Consider the following 21,387-nt stretch of genomic DNA (forward strand, 5'->3'; position numbering starts at 1 on the left):
ATTGTGAAAAATGACGTATAAATCCTACAATGTGAATCTGGCATGTTCTATACATTCTGTCTCTCACAGGTGACGTTGCTGACCAGGAGGAATATTATAATCCCCCCCCCCTCTCCATTATTATTATTATACTTTATTATCCCACTGTGTGTGTATCTCCTATCTATCTATCTATCTATCTATCTATCTATCTATCTATCTCCTATCTATCTATCTCCTATCTATCTATCTATCTATCTATCTATCTATCTATCTATCTCCTATCTATCTATCTATCTATCTATCTATCTATCTATCTATCTATCTATCTATCTATCTCTCTATCTCTATCTATCTCCTATCTATCTATTATCTATCTATCTCCTATCTATCTATCTCCTATCTATCTATCTATCTATCTATCTATCTATCTGTGTGATTTTATTTCTACAACTATAACAAAAGAAGAAAATACAGAAATATGCATTTTATTATAGCAAAGATCTGATATTACACAAACACTGATCACCAATATAAAATTATAATCATCCTTATGGCTGGCAGGTAACATCCAATCTAATTATAATCCAGAGCTGAACTCCTAATTCTGCCGGCTTCATAGCTGACTTCTCCAGGTGTTTCTGCTGCACAGAGATTGTTCTGATGAGTGGTGTTTTTACATTAGGCTTTGTATGTACAACCAGCAGAATTGTGAGCGATGCTACTGTATAGGCAGCAGGTTATTTATTATGCTGCTTCAGGCTCACTAGAATAAAAAGGAGGGAAAGATGAGGACAGACAGGTGACTGACATTCACTTGTGCTGTATGTTATGAAAGGTAAGGGAAAAACATTCATTATTACAATTACATATAGTTCAGTAAATGTAGCAGAGCTCAGTGTGTTACTTGGCACAGCGATCTCTGATATCACATAATAATCTATAAGTTTCGCAGAGTTGCAGATAAAACTTGCAAAGATAATTTTTTCTTTTTTACTTCAGTCAGTGCGGGCCAGATACATGGTAATGTCATCCTTGTCTTATTGGTGAAGACTTTGGGGGACATTTATCATTCTAAAAAGTTGTATTTTTTGTCAGAAAAAGGCCAGATGCAAATAAACTTATTCACAAATGGCTGTTTTGCAAATAAATTTTAGCAACGGGACATTTTCCGCAAGGGGGGCGAGGAGGGGGCGAGGAGGGGCCGGAACTGGGGGAGCGGACTCTGGGTCTGCTTAATTTATTATTTTTCACTCCGAAAAATGATACGGCAAACTACGCCAGCTCTGAGCTGGGGTAGGTTTTCCGGCGCACAAACTGGTGTGCACAGGATTTATGTAGAGGCAGTGCACCTCTACATAAGTCAGCAAAGTGTTGGCGATGCGGGGACATTTTTAAGCCTGGCGCAGAAAACGCTGGATAAATGTCACTCTTTGTGAATATAGGTGGGTGTCACTCCATGTGTGGTACGGAGGTTTAAAGGATGGCGCCACATGTATATTACATGCGCATACTAATCCAGGCATTACATATATATAGTTCTTTCTGTGCTCTGTATGTGTGTGTGTGTATATATATATATATATATATATATCAAAAAGTGCAACACCAACTTACGGATGTAAGTGCTTACCATACATACTCCCCCCGGCATACACACGGTAAAATCCTGCTCTATAGATATTAAAAAACGAGGATCTTAGCAAACTATTTGATCAAGCAGAGTGTACCATGTCACCAGGTTACAGAGTGTCCCATGTCACCAGGTTACAGAGTGTCCCATGTCACCAGGTTACAGATTGTACCATGTCACCAGGTTACAGAGTGTCCCATGTCACCAGGTTACAGAGTGTCCCATGTCACCACATTACAGAGTGTACCATATCACCAGGTTACAGAGTGTCCCATGTCACCACATTACAGAGTGTCCCATGTCACCAGGTTACAGAGTGTCCCATGTCACCACATTACAGAGTGTCCCATGTCACCAGGTTACAGAGTGTCCCATGTCACTGTGTTACAGAGTGTCCCATGTCACTAGGTTACAGAGTGTCCCATGTCACCAGGTTACAGAGTGTCCCATGTCACCAGGTTACAGAGTGTCCCCCCATGTCACCAGGTTACAGAGTGTCCCATGTCACCACATTACAGAGTGTCCCATGTCACCAGGTTACAGAGTGTACCATGTCACCAGGTTGCAGAGTGTACCATGTCACCAGGTTACAGAGTGTCCCCCCATGTCACCAGGTTACAGAGTGTCCCATGTCACCACATTACAGAGTGTCCCATGTCACCAGGTTACAGAGTGTCCCATGTCACCACATTACAGAGTGTCCCATGTCACCAGGTTACAGAGTGTCCCATGTCACCAGGTTGCAGAGTGTCCCATGTCACCAGGTTACAGAGTGTCCCATGTCACCAGGTTACAGAGTGTCCCATGTCCCCAGGTTACAGAGTGTCCCATGTCACCAGATTACACAGTGTCCCATGTCACCAGGTTACAGAGTGTCCCATGTCACGAGGTTACAGAGTGTCCCATGTCACCAGGTTACAGAGTGTCCCATGTCACCAGGTTACAGAGTGTAATATGTCACCAGGTTACAGAGTGTCCCATGTCACCAGGTTACAGAGTGTCCCATGTCACCAGGTTACAGAGTGTCCCATGTCACCAGGTTACAGAGTGTCCCATGTCCCCAGGTTACAGAGTGTCCCATGTCCCCAGGTTACAGAGTGTCCCATGTCACCAAATTACAGAGTGTACCATGCTTTTTTTTTTTTTTAAATAAATAAATAATAATAAAAAAAAAGCATAGGGTCCCCCCCTATTTTTATAACCAGCCGGGTTAAAAACCAAACGACAGCAGCCTGGTAACACCAGGGTGGGAAGAGCCATTGGTTTAGGCCCTCCCCAGCCTAAATCTTACCAGCCTGCTGCCGCCCGGTCCAGCAGCGCCAATTTTGACGCTCCGGGACCACTGGCACCCGACTCTTCCCAGTACCCCTGGTGGCATTGGGTACTGGGGTAATAATAGGGGGTTAGTGTTAGCCATTTTATACCGGCTAACACTAGGCCCCAACTTAGTAATGGATTCCGTCTATTAGACGGCTTCCACTACTAAGTCTATAAAGTAAAGAAATAAAGACAAGACACAAGTTAAAAAATTTTTTAATATAGGATCTCTGTGTACTATGTGTGTAGGATCTCTGTGTACTATGTGTATAGGATCTCTGTGTACTATGTATATAGGATCTCTGTGTACTATGTGTATAAGATCTCTGTGTACTATGTGTATAGGATCTCTGTGTACTATGTGTATAGGATCTCTTAGTACTATATGTATAGGATCTCTTAGTACTATATCTTTACAATCTCTGTGTACTATGTATAAAGGATCTCTGTGTACTATGTGTATAGGATCTCTGTGTACTATGTGTATAGGATCTCTGTGTACTATGTATATAGGATCTCTGTGTACTATGTGTATAGGATCTCTGTATACTATGTGTATAGGATCTCTGTGTACTATGTGTATAGGATCTCTGTATACTATGTGTATAGGATCTCTGTACTATGTGTATAGGATCTCTGTGTACTATGTATATAGGATCTCTGTGTACTATGTGTATAAGATCTCTGTGTACTATGTGTATAGGATCTCTGTGTACTATGTGTATAGGATCTCTGTGTACTATGTGTATAGGATCTCTTAGTACTATATCTTTACAATCTCTGTGTACTATGTATAAAGGATCTCTGTGTACTATGTGTATAGGATCTCTGTGTACTATGTGTATAGGATCTCTGTGTACTATGTATATAGGATCTCTGTGCACTATGTATAAAGGATCTCTGTGTACTATGTATATAGGATCTCTGTGTACTATGTGTATAGGATGTCTGTGTACTATGTATATAGGATCTCTGTGTACTATGTGTATAGGATCTCTGTGTACTATGTGTATAGGATCTCTGTGTACTATGTGTATAGGATCTCTGTGTACTATGTGTATAGGATCTCTGTGTACTATGTATATAGGATCTCTGTGTACTATGTGTATAGGATCTCTGTGTACTATGTATATAGGATCTCTGTGTACTATGTGTATAGGATCTCTGTGTACTATATGTATAGGAACTCTGTGTACTATGTGTATAGGAACTCTGTGTACTATGTACAGATGTGGCCAGGCTTAACATGAGTTGTAGCCAGGGTTAACTTGATTCCTGACGCAGCAATTGTGTCAGGGAGCTATGGTAAGTCAATTAGAAAGTTGAGTTAAACGCGTTACTGTGATCAAGTTAACCCTGGCTACTACTCATGTTAAGCCTGGCTACATCTGTATATAGGATCTCTGTGTAATATGTATATAGGATCTCTGTGTACTATGTGTGTAGGATCTCTGTGTACTATGTGTATAGGATCTCTGTGTACTATGTGTATAGGATCTCTGTGTACTATGTGTATAGGATCTCTGTGTACTATGTGTATAAGATCTCTGTGTACTATGTGTACAGGATCTCTGTGTACTATGTGTATAGGATCTCTGTGTACTATGTATATAGGATCTCTGTGTACTATGTGTATAGGAACTCTGTGTACTATGTGTATAGGATCTCTGTGTACTATGTATATAGGATCTCTGTGTACTATGTATATAGGATCTCTGTGTACTATGTATATAGGATCTCTGTGTACTATGTATATAGGATCTCTGTGTACTATGTGTATAGGATCTCTGTGTACTATGTATATAGGATCTCTGTGTACTATGTGTATAGGAACTCTGTGTACTATGTGTATAGGATCTCGGTGTACTATGTGTATAGGAACTCTGTGTACTATGTATATAGGATCTTTGTGTACTATGTGTATAGGATCTCTGTGTACTATGTGTATAGGATCTCTGTGTACTATTTGTATAGGATCTCTGTGTACTATGTGTATAGGATCTCTGTGTACTATGTTTTTACAATCTCTGTATTATGTGTATAGGATCTCTGTGTACTATGTGTATAGGATCTCTGTGTACTATGTATATAGGATCTCTGTGTATTATGTGTATAGGATCTCTGTGTACTATGTTTTTACAATCTCTGTATTATGTGTATAGGATCTTTGTGTACTATGTATATAGGACTTTATCTAGACGTTGTATGTACTCTACACACATCATACAGCACTATACTGTATATTTGAAGTAGAAAGTAGTAGTATAAGTGGGTGTAACATTACTCTCATGGTAATATACAGGTTTATTAGCCAATCACCTATCCAGGTATAAGGGAATGGTTCCCATTCTCAGGGGAGGGGCATTTTACAGTATGTAGTAAACAAGCGGAATCATTACCTGGGACAGGAGACGCATGACTGGGTATTATTGAGTCCTTACTTACCACCCTCACCTCAAATAAAGACACAACACCATGTGGATTTTAATCGGCCACAGCAGCCGAGTTTATTACAAACAAACATTTAAATTAAATAACTCAACAACCTGAACCTATATCCCAACCATATAAAACGGCGGAGGTGGTCCTCGAAGCCCAAAATAACCAAGGCGGTCACCCACAATTAATCTCACCCACAGGTTGGCCTTCCAGCCGGTCTGCACAGGCTAAGAGGCATACAGTTAACACCTGTGGGCACCCAACTTCCTTTTACCCCCTAAAGGGTTAACTTCCACGAGCCACCAGGTAATTTTCCGTGACCGCCAACTCCATAAAGTTTGTTAAGGGAGACCGGAACCCACCTATGGTTCCCTCCGATATTTTCCACCATTCCCAATAATCACCACCAACTCCGAGGACCCCCCACGCCACAGGGCAAACGCGGAACACCTACGCGGTTGCACCCCGCCACACATTAAACGCTACTTCCAAACCATCCTGCAACGCCAGGCACCACATGTCCACCCCCACCACGTTGAGATGGACACCATCTTTTCTCCAGTACGCCCCCTCCCCTTTCTCCAGATCCACATGACACACCACCACTGCCCCATTCCGTGCCATAAACTTAGATACCGCCTTATTCACCTTTACGCGGGCCTTATTAATCCGAGCCACCGATCTGGCCCCCTTCCACGTCTTCCTTGGAACAATGTCCGACCAGACCACTACCGTCTTCGGGAACAGGGACCAGAAGCGAAGGAAATCGAACTGAATGTCCTTTATCAGTTCCCTGAATGGACGTGCACCCAAATCATTTCCCCCCAGATGCACTAACAGTACATCTGGTGGACGATCATACCTGGCAAATTTGTGAACTTCCGGCAACAGCTCGCGCCACGTCATCCCCCCTTTTCCGATCCAACGAACTACCGCCTCCCGTCGATCAAACCCCAGCTGCCTACCATTCGGACGAACACCAGCCCGCACAGCTCCCCAAAACACGTATGAGTGACCGACAATCCAAATCAAACACGGGGGATCACCTGAAATAAAAAAGGGAATAACATAACAACAGGACAACCAACCCCAAAGTCCACTCACCCCCAAGACCCCACTCCATCCAGTCAATCACCACTATAGATTACCTCACCCGTCCAGCCGCACATACGACCTGAACCGGATAGACTCCCAGCGGCCAATACGGCGTATCACGTCATCCCCCAATCCTAAGCGCGCCGCCTCCGTAGCCGCCCCAATACGAAACGAGGGACCACTGTAAACACCGGGATCCAGGCCCAAACTCTGCACACACCTCTTAAACACTGCAATAAACTGGTACCGTGACAAATAAGACCCATCCTGATGTACCAGCAGAGGACCCTCCACCGCCACACCTCCCTGCCAGAAATTCCTCAAAAGGGACACCGGGCACATAGCCGCCCCTGTCACTGCAAACAAGACCACCCTCCTACCTCTGCCCACCTGATCCGTCTTGGATCTCCGCAACCGAAACTCAACCCTATCTTCAAACAGATCAACATCCCCGGATAACAGCCCCCCCAACGTCACAACAGAAGGACAAACCAGCTCGCCCAATCGCAAGGCCCCGAAAAATGCTAAAGAAAATGCAAGTTGGAACAGAACCGTCTCAGCTGTGGACACACAAATCACTGCCAACTGCAACCCCAGCTGCTGAAGCAAACCAAAAGAAACCGGCCTCCTCTTATCCAACACCCGGACACCCCGCCGATAACCCCTCAGCGCCTGGCGTGCCAGGAAAGATTTTGCCACGTCCTCCACACCCCGAGCCTTACACCCAAACGATACCCCTGCCACCAGCTTATTAATACGGCCCACTGACCAACCCCCGTCCAAACAATGCCCCAACAATAACAGAAACAAAGTCCCCCCATCGCCAATCTCACCCACTAAGCATTGCCAGTCAACCCACTCCTTCCAAGCCGCCGCATACGACACCCATGTACCGTGAACCAAAGACTGCTGGATTAAGAGCTGCGCCGATTGAAGGGCAGGTCCCACAATTCCACCGGACAGTGTTCTCCCGCCTCCTCGGCCGATGTGGCCAGCTCCCGAAACCGTTGCCACTGCGAACGAGAAATGGCGTCAGCAATACCATTGCGCACCCCCGGAACATGCACCGCCACCACCCATATGTTTGCTGACAAGCAGAGCAGCACCAAGTGCTGCAACAAGCGCACCACCGGAGGTGACGAAGCCGACACCTGATTGATCGCTGACACCACCCCCATGTTATCGCAGTGGAAACGGTGCTTCTTATTCCTGAACCTGTCCCCCCACATCTCCAAGGCCACCACAATAGGGAACAGCTCGAGACAAACCAAGTTCTTTACCAATCCTGCTTCCTTCCACGACTCAAGCCAAGTCTCCCCACACCACCGCCCCTGACAGTAAATACCAAAACCCACACTTCCCGCCGCGTCCGTGAATAACTCGAAATCCGCCGCATCCCTCCCAGGTTCGATAAACAACGACCTGCCATTGTAGCGAGACAAAAACTCCTCCCACACCCCCAAATCCTCTTTTAGCTCTGCTGACAATCGAATGTGATGATGTGGGGCCCTCAACCCCGCCGTCGCCATTGCCAGCCGCCGACTAAACACTCTCCCCATCGGCAGGATGCGGCAAGCAAAATTGAGCTTACCCAACAATGATTGCAAATCACGCAGCCTGACTTTCTTAGACCCCCTCACCAACTGTACCGAAGCCCTCAAATCCTTGAGCTTATCCTCAGGCAGCCGACACTCCATCCTGACCGTGTCTATCACAATCCCCAGAAAACACAATTCTGTACACGGCCCCTCCGTCTTCTCCTCTGCCAGAGGCACTCCAAACCGACCCATGACCTGCCTCAGGGTATGTAGCAAAACCGAACAACAGTTCGATCCCGCCGGCCCGATACAAAGGAAGTCATCCAGATAATGGATGACCGACCTTGCACCTGCCAAATCCCTGATGACCCATTCCAAAAATGTACTGAAAGTCTCAAAGTACGAGCAGGACAAGGAACACCCCATAGGCAGGCACCTATCCACAAAATAACCCCCTTGCCAAAAACACCCCAACAAAGGCTGACTATCCGGATGTACCGGCAATAGCCTGAATGCTGACTCCACATCAGTCTTAGCCAAAAGGGACCCGGCCTCAAACTTCTGTACCCACTGCACTGCCGCGTCAAACGAAATGTAGCGAGCAGAGCAGATCTCAGGATCAATGCCGTCGTTGACCGAGTCCCCTTTTGGAAATGACAGATGATGGATAAGCCGAAATTTATTCGGCTCCTTCTTCGGCACTACCCCCAGCGGCGACACCCGCAAACAAGGGACCGGCGGGCACGAAAACGGCCCCGCCATCCTGCCCAACGAAACTTCCTTCAGCAACTTGTCAGATACAACCGCCGCGTGCTCCGATGCGGACTTCAAATTCTTCCCCACACCCCCCACCGTCCCCACAACACCGGGGATCCTAAAACCGTCCCGAAACCCCCGCTCCAACAATTCTGCCGCCGCCCTGTCCCCATATCTATTTAGAAATGGGACCATCTCATCCACCCGCACCGGTGTCTCCCCCTTTTGCAGCACCGTCGCTACCACCTCTTCCTCTACCAGCCTTAAAGCACCTGGATGTGCCGTGAGACCCCCCTCCACATCCAGAACATTCGTGTTTAAACTTGCATTTTGCCCCGTATTTGCAAAACCCGTCATTGTACATGAAGCACAGCCCTTTGTGGACCGCCGCTGAATGACCCGACTGTGAAGAGCCACCGGCGCTCCCGAGAAAGGGCTGATTCGTCCCCCCCGGACGCACTGGCGCCGTGACCCGTAACCAAAGACTAATGTCTTTGTGATCCCACCGAATACCCGGCCGCAACGCTTTCCGCTGACGAAACTGTTCGTCATAGCGGAGCCAACCTTGCCCCCCGTACACCCTGTACGCTTCCCCGATCGCGTCCAGATAACAAAACAAGCCCAAGCAATTCTCAGGAGCCTTCTCCCCTATTATACTGGCCAGTATAGCGAACGCTTGTAACCAGTTGGTAAACGTCCGCGGGATCAACTTATACCTCCGCCTCTCCTCCTTCTCTGTTTTTTCCAACACCGCCTTACCCCTATCCAAATTAAATTTTTCAAGCGGTAGCAGGGAGAAGATTTCCACATACTCCCCCCTCCATATTTGCTCCCGCACCTCTTTCTTCAGATGGGCCCCTAAGGGTCCCTCAAAGCAAACATAAACCTCCGACTTTGCCGCATCATCCAATCTAATCACCTCCCCCTCACTAGATCCAACAGCCGCCTGCCCCAAACCTCCCGCAACCTCAGTACCACCCCCAGCACCACCACAAACAGACCCCACAACAGCTGCACCAGCCGCCCCTGGCACCACCAACCCAGCACTCACACTCCCACTCTGCAGCAACCCGCCGTCCCGCGGCACCCCCACGTTAGCCACAGAAGGCCCCGCCGGGCCAGCACCAGCCGGCACCAGCCCAGCAGGCCGGACATCCCCCGCTGCTGTACCCATGCTGGACAGCCAGGCCGCAGCAGGGCCCTGCGTCTCCAGAGACGCCTCCAACCCCTTCACAAGACCCTGCAAGCCCACCAACAATGCCCCCAACGAGCCCTGCTGCCCCACTCCCCCACCTCCACATGCCGGCACTATGTGTCCCAGCCCCCCCCCAGCCCCCAGTGTAGTGTCCATCTCACCTGGCCGCCTGGGTGCTGTGTCCCCAGCAGCCGATGCTCCGGCCTCTCGACGCTCTCCTCCAGTTTCCGGCTCGGCTCCAGACTCGGGATCCCCGGCATCCCGGCCGCTTCCGGAATCGACGTTGCGCATGACGTCATCACGCTCCCTCCCGGCGGAACCGGAAGGGGCGCGTTCTTCCAAGACAGCTGGGCAGAAGCCGAAGGAGGCGGGGCCAGCACCGCGCTGCCCGATTCCCGCACCAGATGGCCGCTCCGGCAGCCTCCGACTCCCGGCCACACGAACTCCCCCACTACGCCGGGTCCGGCCGCTCCGGCCTGGGACCGTACCTGCTCCCGCCACCACCGCCGATCTCACCGCAGCACGGGGAGGGGACTCCTCCCCCGGTCGTAGGCCACGCCTTCCAGCGGGATTCCTCTCGGGCCGCGTCCGGCGAGCTGCAGCAGTTCTGGTTACGGCCGGGCCCGGAGGGTCCCTTGAGGGGCTCCCTATGCGGCGTCTGGCCCTGGGGGTCGCTTCTGGGCTTAGGCGCGCAGGAGGCCTGGTCCTCCTCGGCCGGCGACTTGACGAGGACACCTCGGCAGTAGGCGCCTCCGACCCCCCCAGCAGACTTTGGAACTGAGTCTGCATCCATTCTGCACCTCTGTCAGCAGCAGTCCTGCGAAACAGCTCCACCATCTCCTCAATAGAAGCCCTTGCTCAGAGTCTGGAAAGTTGTTGTCAGCTCGACTTTCTAACCACAAGTGGCTAACACTCCCCCCTCCCCTCACAATTTATAACATAACCCCCCCTTATCAAAAACAACCCTCCATATATGGTACCCCACATGACCTCCGGCCAATGCCCGAGGCTTAACCCCCCAGTAACCCCCCACCCCTTTTCCTCTAACCAAAACACCCCCCACCTAAACCACCTTACATGTAAACTCTCCTCACCATGCTTAATATTTGTCCCCCTCCCCCAGTCCCAATAAACCCCAGTCATGCTGGCCTCCCCTCATGCATTCTGCTACTGTCCGGCCATTACTAGAAACCAAGAATAACACGAGGAGACCCAGTATAATGAGGGCGATGATCGACATATTGACAGAAGTATAATACAGGGTGTAATAGTACAGGAGATAGCTGCACTCTGAGTTATAAGTTCTCCGGGAAATCAAGACACAACCTGCAGAAAACACAGAAACGTCTATAATGTTGTCTGCTTTTATTTTTATTCGTGCAATTTTATGTATTTAAGAGACTCTGTCATTGGGTTTATGCGATCTTATATAAGGGTAGTATAAGCTAGTGACAGGGAAGCTGAACAGAATGATGGATCACTTACATAGAGCTATCCTCCTGAATAACATGGACAATAAGTATTCTTCTTCATGTGCATGAGCCCAGTAGTCCTGGATATTCATGAGAAGCAGAAAACCGCAACCACCAGCTGCTCATTGGCAGTTATCTATCCATGCTGTGTATAGGCAGTCACCTGTCAATCAGCAGCTGGAGGGCGGGGGAGGGGTGTGGCAATAATCCTTTTCTCCTGCATATTAGGAGAACTGCTAGAGAAATAACTCCTGTTTTTTTTTGGTTTTTTTTTTTAAATAGGGCTTTTGACTAATTTAATTAATAAGAGCTGTTGTAGGTCTGGGCAGCATTGAGTACCAGGACATAGTGTACAGTGTACAATGACCTTCTGTCATCAGGACCTATGTGTGTGGTGTCACTATGGAGGACATGTATATGGGGAGTCTTGGGTCTACGTTCAGGGGTCTGATGTGGAGCCTACATTTCTTTAGGGGTCTAGTCTAGATTCTAGATTTATTTAGGTTCTACAGTCATTTGGAGTCTGACTTGAGTCTACAATGTATTGTATTAACATTATGGTTGTAATGTTATAATGTTTTATTTTGATGGTATTTATTTTTATTTTGGTGTGTAATTCATTGTCTTTAGGTTGACAATTTTGAATTTTGATTGATAATTTTTTATTATGGCTAACTTTTCTTGCTGAAATTTTAATTTTGATGAACAATTTTGATTAACTTTTGTTTACATTTTTGTTTCGATTGACATTTTTATTTTGGTTGACAAATTATTGTTCAGTTTAAGTGTTTTATTTCAATTGAAATTATTTATTTTGGTTGACTTTTTTTTAGTTCATTTGACAAATTTTGAATGCTGGTTCACAATGTATATTCCGGTTAAAATTTTAAATCTGGGTTAAATCTATGTTAGGCTACGTTCACACAACGCTTTTTCAGCTCCGTTTAAAATGACGTCCGTTATTTTTAATTGTGGCTTAATTGAAAAGTCTATTGAATTTAATAGTATAAATGGAAAAAGAACAGTGAAAAAAACTGTGTGTGAACAACTAATAGAAAATGTCCACTGTTTGCAAAAGACGTCCGAAAATACTGAGAAAATACTGAACATGTTCATTATTTTGACGCCCGCGGTAAAAACATCCCTTATTCAAAACATTGTGTGCATTGGACGTCCGTCTTCCCATTGACTTCAATGCCATTGCAGTCAGTTAAATCGCAGCAAAAACGGACGTTTTTTAAAATATGAAAATCGGCCGCCTTTTCAATATTTTTGACATTGTGTAAACATAGCCAAACTATGTAAAATATATGTTTGGTTGACAATTTCTTTTATGGTGGATGACAAATTTTTTTTAGTTGAATTTTGTAAATTGGGATACATTTATATTTTGGCTAACACTATAGTTTTGGTTGAAATTTTTTATTTCAGTTGATTTTTTTTTTTTTTAGTTGACAATCTTTTATTGCAGTTGACAATTTGTTTTATTTCAGTTTTTTTTATCTGCGTTAAAATATATATTTTTTTATGTTGAAATTTTTTGTTTTGGCTGAACTATTTTGGTTGACTATTTTTTTTATTTCTGTTGAAATGTTTTATTTTGGTTTACTTTTTTATTTTGTTTGACAAATGTTTTTATTTACTTGCTGTTACTTTGTATGGTTATCAATTCTTTATTTGGTTAACACATTGTTTCAGTTGATATTATTTTGTTGTTGAAATTTTTGGTTTTGGTTGACAATTCTTTTATTTCAGTCAACAAATTTTTTATTTTGTGGAAAAAAAAGTTATTACGGTAAAAATTCAACCCCTAAAAAGTCAACCAAAAAAAAATAAAATAAAAAAAATTATCAACTGAAATAAAAAAATGTACATTGAAATAAGCATTTCAACCAAAATTAACCAAAATTTTTAAAAAATTTCAACTGAAAAAATTTGTGTACTGAAATAAATTTTGTGTACAAAATAAAAAAAATGATCTACTGAAAAAAAAAACATTGCCAAACAAAATAAAACATCCCATTGTGGGACTGAAATGTTCCTGTTTGAAATTGGTGAATAAAGAAAGCCACTTTTCCTTTTGCACCTATTTTGGAATGCTGCTTTCTCTTTCGAAATCAAAGTATATGACCATGTGGTAGTATAATTGTGTATTATTAGATAACTATGTGTAGTTAAAATATAACTGTAGTAGTATATGACTATAATAGTATATGGGGACTGTGATAGTAAACCTGAGAGCAGTAATATAACTGTGGAACAGTAAGAGTACATAGCTGTGTAGCGCAGTATATAACGGTATATTGGTAGAAAAAAGTCTTGTGTATACTTTTCCTGTAGTAATACTACCATAGGTGCTTACCTGAAATAAACCAAGATGTACAACCAATAAAGCAGAAAATAATAGAATGCTTGGCCTTCTTTGTGCCTCTATACAAATATAGGTAGATCGAGAACAACAAAGAAATCACCCCTACAGACTCACAGATCAGATTGTACGGTAGAAAATATATATCCTGGCAGTCATGTGTATTCATAGACCCTGTAAAAATAAAAATAATATATATCAGTGCATTTTCCCCTGTGACTAATGGGTGTTGTGTTATATAATAATGTTCCAAAGGTCTTTTCTAATGTTTTTGGTCACAATATATAAAAAAGAAATATAAAAATCCCCATTAAAACATATATGGCTGCAAGATGACTACAGAATGTTTTACTAAGAGAAAAGTAGATGCCAGGGGGCCCTTGAGCACAATTATCCAACCCTGGATAAAAATGTTCCAGAACATTGAGCTTATCCTTGCAACATGGACTGGTGGCAGTGACTTGCTTGTAGCAGTTTTACATATGCTGGAGTGGACTTTGAGGCTCGTGAAGATTTAGAGCACCGGAACGACACAGAGGATGGTAAGAGACATACCTTCCTCCTCGGCTTCTCCTGTGCAATAGGGACATGCTGTTTTATTCAACCATCCACAGGGCTATTTAGGGGCTCATTTGGGGGCACTTTTTATAAAAAAAAATGTAACATAATTTATATAATGTGACAAAGATTGCAATTCTGGCATGTTGTTTCCTCTTTTCCTTTACGCCGCTTACCATGCGATGAAAATTCTAGGAGCAGATTGTTGATTGGACAGCATGAAGATAGATATGAGACCTCCGGCTGTCAGGGAAGATGATTAGTCACACTGCAGGGGTTCTGATTGGTCAGTGACAGGTACCATTCCTGTCACTGACACACTTAAACATCATCATTGTTATAGATCTCAGTGTTTAAGGGGTTAATGGTGGACACCAGCGTGATCACTGGTGTCTGTCATTGTATCGGCTTCTAGCACTTTATGATGTGCGTCCCTGCTGACACTGGAGTGTCACACAAATTAAAGTCCCTAAATGCCGCTGATGTATATATACTGTATATGAGGCATCGGCAATCAGAGCGTATATATAGCTGTCCTGAAGGGGTTAAGAACCAAAGCAAGAACAAGACAGGTAAGACAAGGAATCTCTTTTTTCTGGCAGTTTTGTGACTGTGAGAAAGTTTATCAATCAAGAGAGTTCTTACCTATGACTATTCCGGCAAAGGACGGTGGTATCCAGAATGCTGTAGAAAGTATCACCCTCACTAGAAAACAGAATGAAGAAAGATCCCATCGTACAGAATAAAGAAGTCCTTAATATGATATAATGTAATGTGTATAGTATAGTCATTGGAGGACATTTATCCAGACTGCCACAACCTCCTACCCACCAAGGTGAGCGGGGGATACAGCTGGCAGACGCCTGGGGCACATTTTCATAAATGTCTCCCAATGTGTACATGCATGGCATTACTGATCCTGAGTTCCATCCTGTATTATACTCCAGAGCTGCACTCACTATTCTGCTGGTGGGGTCACTGTGTACATTCATTACTGATCCTGAGTTCCATCCTGTATTATACTCCAGAGCTGCACTCACTATTCTGCTGGTGGGGTCACTGTGTACATACATTACATTACTGACCCTGAGTTCCATCCTGTATTATACTCCAGAGCTGCACTCACATTTCTTCATAAAAATCAGTAACCTAGTTGGCGTACACACCCTCTAGCAGTATATATGACTTCTTGTACTGTATCTTGGAAGTTATACTGTATAATCCAAGATATAAGTGAGGAGACATTCAAACGAAGTGGGTGGTTTTATATGATACCAGTGTGATATTAAACCTCGCTTATTTCTGGGATTGTACCACCAACCTTGGGCTGGGTTTGGTGAGACGGGCACCCCCCCCCCTCATACTACACTCTTTGTGAATGCGTAGTTATATAGTGTCAGTACTCTCCAGAACAAACTATGCAGACAATGAACAAGCAGGGTGTGCTGACGTAAAGACGTCCAGACATAGGAAAATGTGTCTGATTTCTTCCAGAGACAGCACCACCAAGTCAATAAGCAACTCAATTCCATTAATGCGAGTGGAGCAAAGTTGTAACACTTCACACAATCAGGAGCGGCAGGGGCGGCACTGTATTCTTGAAAAAAATGCAGTTTATTTTAAAATAAATGATTATTATTATTATTATTATTATTATTGACAACAGTCTGACATAAGGTCACCATGGTGTGTTACCTTTCTGTTTATGTGGGGGCTCAATGTTTTTGAATAATAATAATAATAATAATAATAATAATAATAATAATATTAACTTCCAATAAATATAAAGTTCAAATTTACTTCCAATAATAACATCTAATTAATATTTACGCCTATAGATTCCACAGCACCGGAATATCTATACAGTATACTGACATACATCACACTGTACTCTTCCCCTTTCATCCTCGCTGACATTCTGAAAAGTGAAAACTGAGAAATAAATTTAGAGAATGAAAAATATATTTCTGTAGGAGTGTGAATCCCAGAACTCGCTCCGCGGTCACTGTTCAGCTGCTTTTCTATGAATCGATCTTCTAAATTACAGAGTGGCGCTCCCCTCACATGACAGTGTCGGCTATCTATGTGCCGCCCCGGTGAACCCCCCACCCTTTACAGTGATGGTCACGACTCAAAGGTCACTGCAGTAACTTCTCCTCTGTGATTGGATCTTTATTTCATCGTAAACCCTATAAAACGCATTAGTAGTGTTATACGCCGAGCATCATGGGAAAGGAGCCGGAAAAACAACATTCACTTTCTACTCCCATTATCTGTGAGATTATGCAGCTGTCATGATGCCGACAAAGACATCATATACAATTGTATAAACCTGACGCAAAAGAAGATGACGCACCAAGAAGGAAATGTAATGATGATTTATGTGTGATGTAATGATGATGTGTACTGGAAACAAGATGAGACACAGCTGGGCACCTCTACCCTGGATACAGAATGAGATACAGCTGGGCTTCTCTAGACTGGATACAGGATGAGATACAGTTGGGTACCTCTAGCCTGGATACAGGATGAGATACAGTTGGACACCTCCAGCCTGGATACAGAATGAGATATAGTTGGGCACCTCCAGCCTGGATACAATAGGAGATACAGTTGGGTACCTCTAGCCTGGATACAGGATGAGATACAGTTGGGTACCTCTAGCCTGGATACAGGATGAGATACAGTTGGAGACCTTTAGCCTGGATACAAGATGAGATACAGTTGGACACCTCTAGCCTGGATACAAGATGAGATACAGTTGGGCACCTCTAGCCTGGATACAAGATGAGATACAGTTGGAGACCTTTAGCCTGGATACAAGATGAGATACAGTTGGACACCTCTAGCCTGGATACATAATGAGATACAGTTGGGCACCTTTAGCCTGGATACAAGATGAGATACAGTTGGGCACCTCTAGCCTGGATACAAGATGAGATACAGTTGGAGACCTCTAGCCTGGATACAAGATGAGATACAGTTGGGCACCTTTAGCCTGGATACAAGATGAGATACAGTTGGGCACATGTAGGCTGGATACAAGATGAGATACAGTTGGAGACCTTTAGCCTGGATACAAGATGAGATACAGTTGGGCACATGTAGGCTGGATACAAGATGAGATACAGTTGGGCACATGTAGGCTGGATACAAGATGAGATACAGTTGGGCACCTCTCGCCTGGATACAAGATGAGATACAGTTGGGCACCTCTAGCCTGGATACAAGATGAGATACAGTTGGGCACCTCTAGCCTGGATACAAGATGAGATACAGTTGGGCACCTCTAGCCTGGATACAAGATGAGATACAGTTGGACACCTCTAGCCTGGATACAAGATGAGATACAGTTGGGCACATGTAGGCTGGATACAAGATGAGATATAGTTGGGCACCTCTCGCCTGGATACAAGATGAGATACAGTTGGGTACCTCTAGCCTGGATACAAGATGAGATACAGTTGGGCACCTTTAGCCTGGATACAAGATGAGATACAGTTGGGCACCTCTAGCCTGGATACAAGATGAGATACAGTTGGGCACCTTTAGCCTGGATACAAGATGAGATACAGTTGGGCACCTCTAGCCTGGATACAAGAAGAGATACAGTTGGAGACCTCTAGCCTGGATACAAGATGAGATACAGTTGGGTTCCTCTATCCTGGATACAAGATGAGATACAGTTGGGTTCCTCTATCCTGGATACAGGATGAGATACAGTTGGGCACCTCTTGCCTGGATACAAGATGAGATACAGTTGGAGACCTCTATCCTGGATACAAGATGAGATACAGTTGGGCACCTCCAGCCTGGATACAAGATGAGATACAGTTGGAGACCTCTATCCTGGATACAAGATGAGATACAGTTGGGCACCTCCAGCCTGGATACAAGATGAGATATGGTTGGGCACCCAGGGTCGCTTCTGCCATAAGTCAGTCCGTCTTAGCTAAATGACAGGGCCGGACTGACTCACTCACTCTGGTCGGCCTGGTAGGTGAGGCTGATCTGGTCCAGGACCTTTGTGTGGGATGAATGCTTCTCAAGGGGTAATAGGGAAGGGTGGGGGTGGGAAACATGTATATAGGGGGAGGGTAGTATATAGGGAGCATTATATGTGAGACTGGGGGCCATAGGGGCTCTATATTAGTAAGTGGGAACTATGGGGGAGATTTATCAACCATGGTGTAAAGTGAGACTCGCTCAGTTGCCCCTAGCAACCAATCAGTTTCCACCTTTCATTCCTCACAGACTGTTTGGAAAATGAAAGGTGGAATCTGATTGGTTGCTAGGGGCAACTGAGCCAGTTTCACTTTACACCATGTTTGATAAATCTCCCCCTATGTGTTATGAGAGCAGAGCTATGGGAACGTTAAAAATGGAGAAACAGATCACTGATCTCAGGGAGACCAGCTAAACGACAACACTGCCGGCTGCTAGTGAAAGCGCTCAATGCAGTGAAGTCCTAGGTGCATTGCCCCCTGGGAAACATGAATATGCAAAAGAAGAGCCTGTGGAGCCTTATCAAAGAGTTTCCAAACACAGGACTAGCCAGATATCCCTCCGGGAAGGACCCAGCCAAGGGGTGGCTCCTTTAAGGCCCCCCTCACACGTCCGGAAAAACCATACGGATTTCCTGATAGGATTTCCGGACCCATAGACTTTAGTTAGTCACGGACATCCTTCTTTTAATTAGTCACGGACACCCTTCCGGATTTTTCCGGAAGGGTGTCCTTCCGGATTTTTCCGGAAGGGTGTCCGTTCCGGAAAATAGATCTGGAAAAAATCGGACATGTCCTATTTTTATCCTGAATTCTGGCCCGGACGCCCCCATAGAGGTCTATGGGAGCGCCAGAATCCCGCCGGCCCCCGCAACCCACAGACATCAGCTGACAGAGCTGTCCGCCACCCGATCAGCCAGCCGTGCCTCGCCCCCGACACGCCCCCTCCGGACCGGACATCAGCTGCCCACCGCCCAGAAAACCCCCCCGGACCGGACAGGACCCCGACACCTCCCCCCAGAACTAAAACTCCCATCACGCAGGCCATGATCGGAGTTGTAGTTCTGCAGCCTGGCCATCCAGGTTGCAGAAGTACAACTCTCATCATGCCTTGCTGACAAGTCATGATGGTAGTTGTAGTTCTGCAGCCTGTGGCCATCAAGGTTGCAGAAGTACAACTCTCATCATGCCTTGCTGACAGGTCATGATGGTAGTTGTAGTTCTGCAGCCTGTGGCCATCCAGGTTGCAGAAGTACAACTCTCATCATGCCTTGCTGACAGGTTATGATGGGAGTTGTACTTCTGCTGCCTGTAGTCATCCAGGTTGCAGAAGTACAACTCCAATCATTTCTTGCTGGCAGGCCATGATGGGAGTTGTAGTTCTGCAGCCTGTGGCCATCGAGGTTGCAGAAGTACAACTCCAATCATTCCTTGCTGGCAGGCGATGATGGGAGTTGTAGTTCTGCAGCCTGTGGCCATCCAGGTTGCAGAAGTACAACTCTCATCATGCCTCTGCTGGCAGGCCATGATGGGAGTTTTAGTTCTGCAGCCTGTGGCCATACAGGTTGCAGAAGTACAACTCTCATTATGCCTCTGCTGGCAAGTCATGATGGGAGTTGTAGTTCTGCAGCCTGTGGCCATCCAAGTTGCAGAAGTACAACTCTCATTATGCCTCTGCTAGCAGGCCATGATGGGAGTTGTACTTATGAAGCCTGTGGCCATCCAGGTTGCAGAAGTACAACACTCATCATGCCCTACTGACAGGTCATGATGGGAGTTGTACTTCTGCAGCCTGTAGCCATCCAGGTACACTAGGGGCTGTGTAGGTACGTGTGATGTATGTTGGCATACTAGACCATATTAAGAACTTTTTTTTTTTTCTCATCAGGAAATCCTGAAGGTTTTTCCTGATGGTAAAAATGGATTACTTTTCAGGAAATCCTGATACTTTCCTGATGACATTTGAGGCCTCCTGATCAGGATTTCCTGACAGTAAAAACTGACACGGACGTGTGAATGGGGCCTCAGGAAACCACCAAAACCACCATATTAAGTGGCCCTATAAGTCAATGTAATGACAAGGGAAAAACCAAGGCCAGGTAACCATCCACATACAGCTGTTTTGGGGTGTTGCCCCTCATCAGTGTGGAGCAGGATTCTGGCTAGGTGGGAGCAATGCCTAGTAGAGCCATAATCTGCTAGATATCTGGCTAGTCCTGTGTTTTCGAGACTCTTTGATGAGGCTCCACGACTGTAAAAATGGGAGAGAGGCCATGGGGGCAGTGTACATAGGAAAGACTATGGGTCCCCATATGTCACTCTGCCTGTATATAGGGATCAGATATACAGAGAATAATACAGTAACAGCCTGGCATCCATATGCCAGAGGTCTCCTTGTATCCTATCACAGCCAGTATATATTTACTTATAGACTAGTGACATAGGAGAAGGTTTGGTAGTTAAGGATAGTGTACAATAGGTTTGATATGTGGTGGAGCCCCCGGATGGTGTTATAGCGGTGGGTCACTTGCTAGATGGAAGTGTGACGCCACTCCTGTGATGGATGGCCAAGATACAGCCGGACCTTAGGGTTTTGTCACATGACGCCAGTGCCTGGTGGGCACACAGGTGTGATGGCGCGCCTGCTTTTAAAGTGTAATGCTGCGTTTACACGAAGCAATAATTCGCCCAATCGATCATTTAACGATTTTGAAGCAAGGATTTGGTTTTTATAACGATCAGTGTTTAGACGAATAAATCTTTAGAAAAATCGTTAGAAAATTCGCATGAAAAATCCCTATTACAATCGTTTTTAAGAGCGCTTAAGCCCATCTTTCACATAGGGTGAATCTTTGAAAGACTGTTTACACGAAGCGATCTGCGAACTTTTAGCGAATGACAAACGATGATTTGAGAACATGTTCAAAGATCAAAATGAACGATTTTTTGCCTGTTGCTTGATCGTTTGCTGTGTTTACATTGAACGATTATCCAGTGGCGGTCTTTGGCACCAAGCACCCCAAGCGATCGATT

General features: G+C 45.1%; 1 long non-coding RNA gene across 1 annotated transcript; it reads right to left on the reverse strand.

The window, feature by feature from the left end:
- Positions 1–11,144: 11,144 nt before the first annotated feature.
- LOC138798388 (uncharacterized) lies at positions 11,145–15,230 on the reverse strand. Its single transcript, XR_011364068.1, has 3 exons — positions 14,996–15,230; positions 13,910–13,966; positions 11,145–11,278 (listed from the first exon to the last, which is right to left on the reverse strand). It is a non-coding gene; the product is annotated as an uncharacterized lncRNA (long non-coding RNA).
- Between the last annotated feature and the right edge of the window lie 6,157 nt (positions 15,231–21,387).

Source organism: Dendropsophus ebraccatus, chromosome 8 (genome assembly GCF_027789765.1).
Source record: "Dendropsophus ebraccatus isolate aDenEbr1 chromosome 8, aDenEbr1.pat, whole genome shotgun sequence".
Lineage (NCBI taxonomy): Eukaryota > Metazoa > Chordata > Amphibia > Anura > Hylidae > Dendropsophus > Dendropsophus ebraccatus.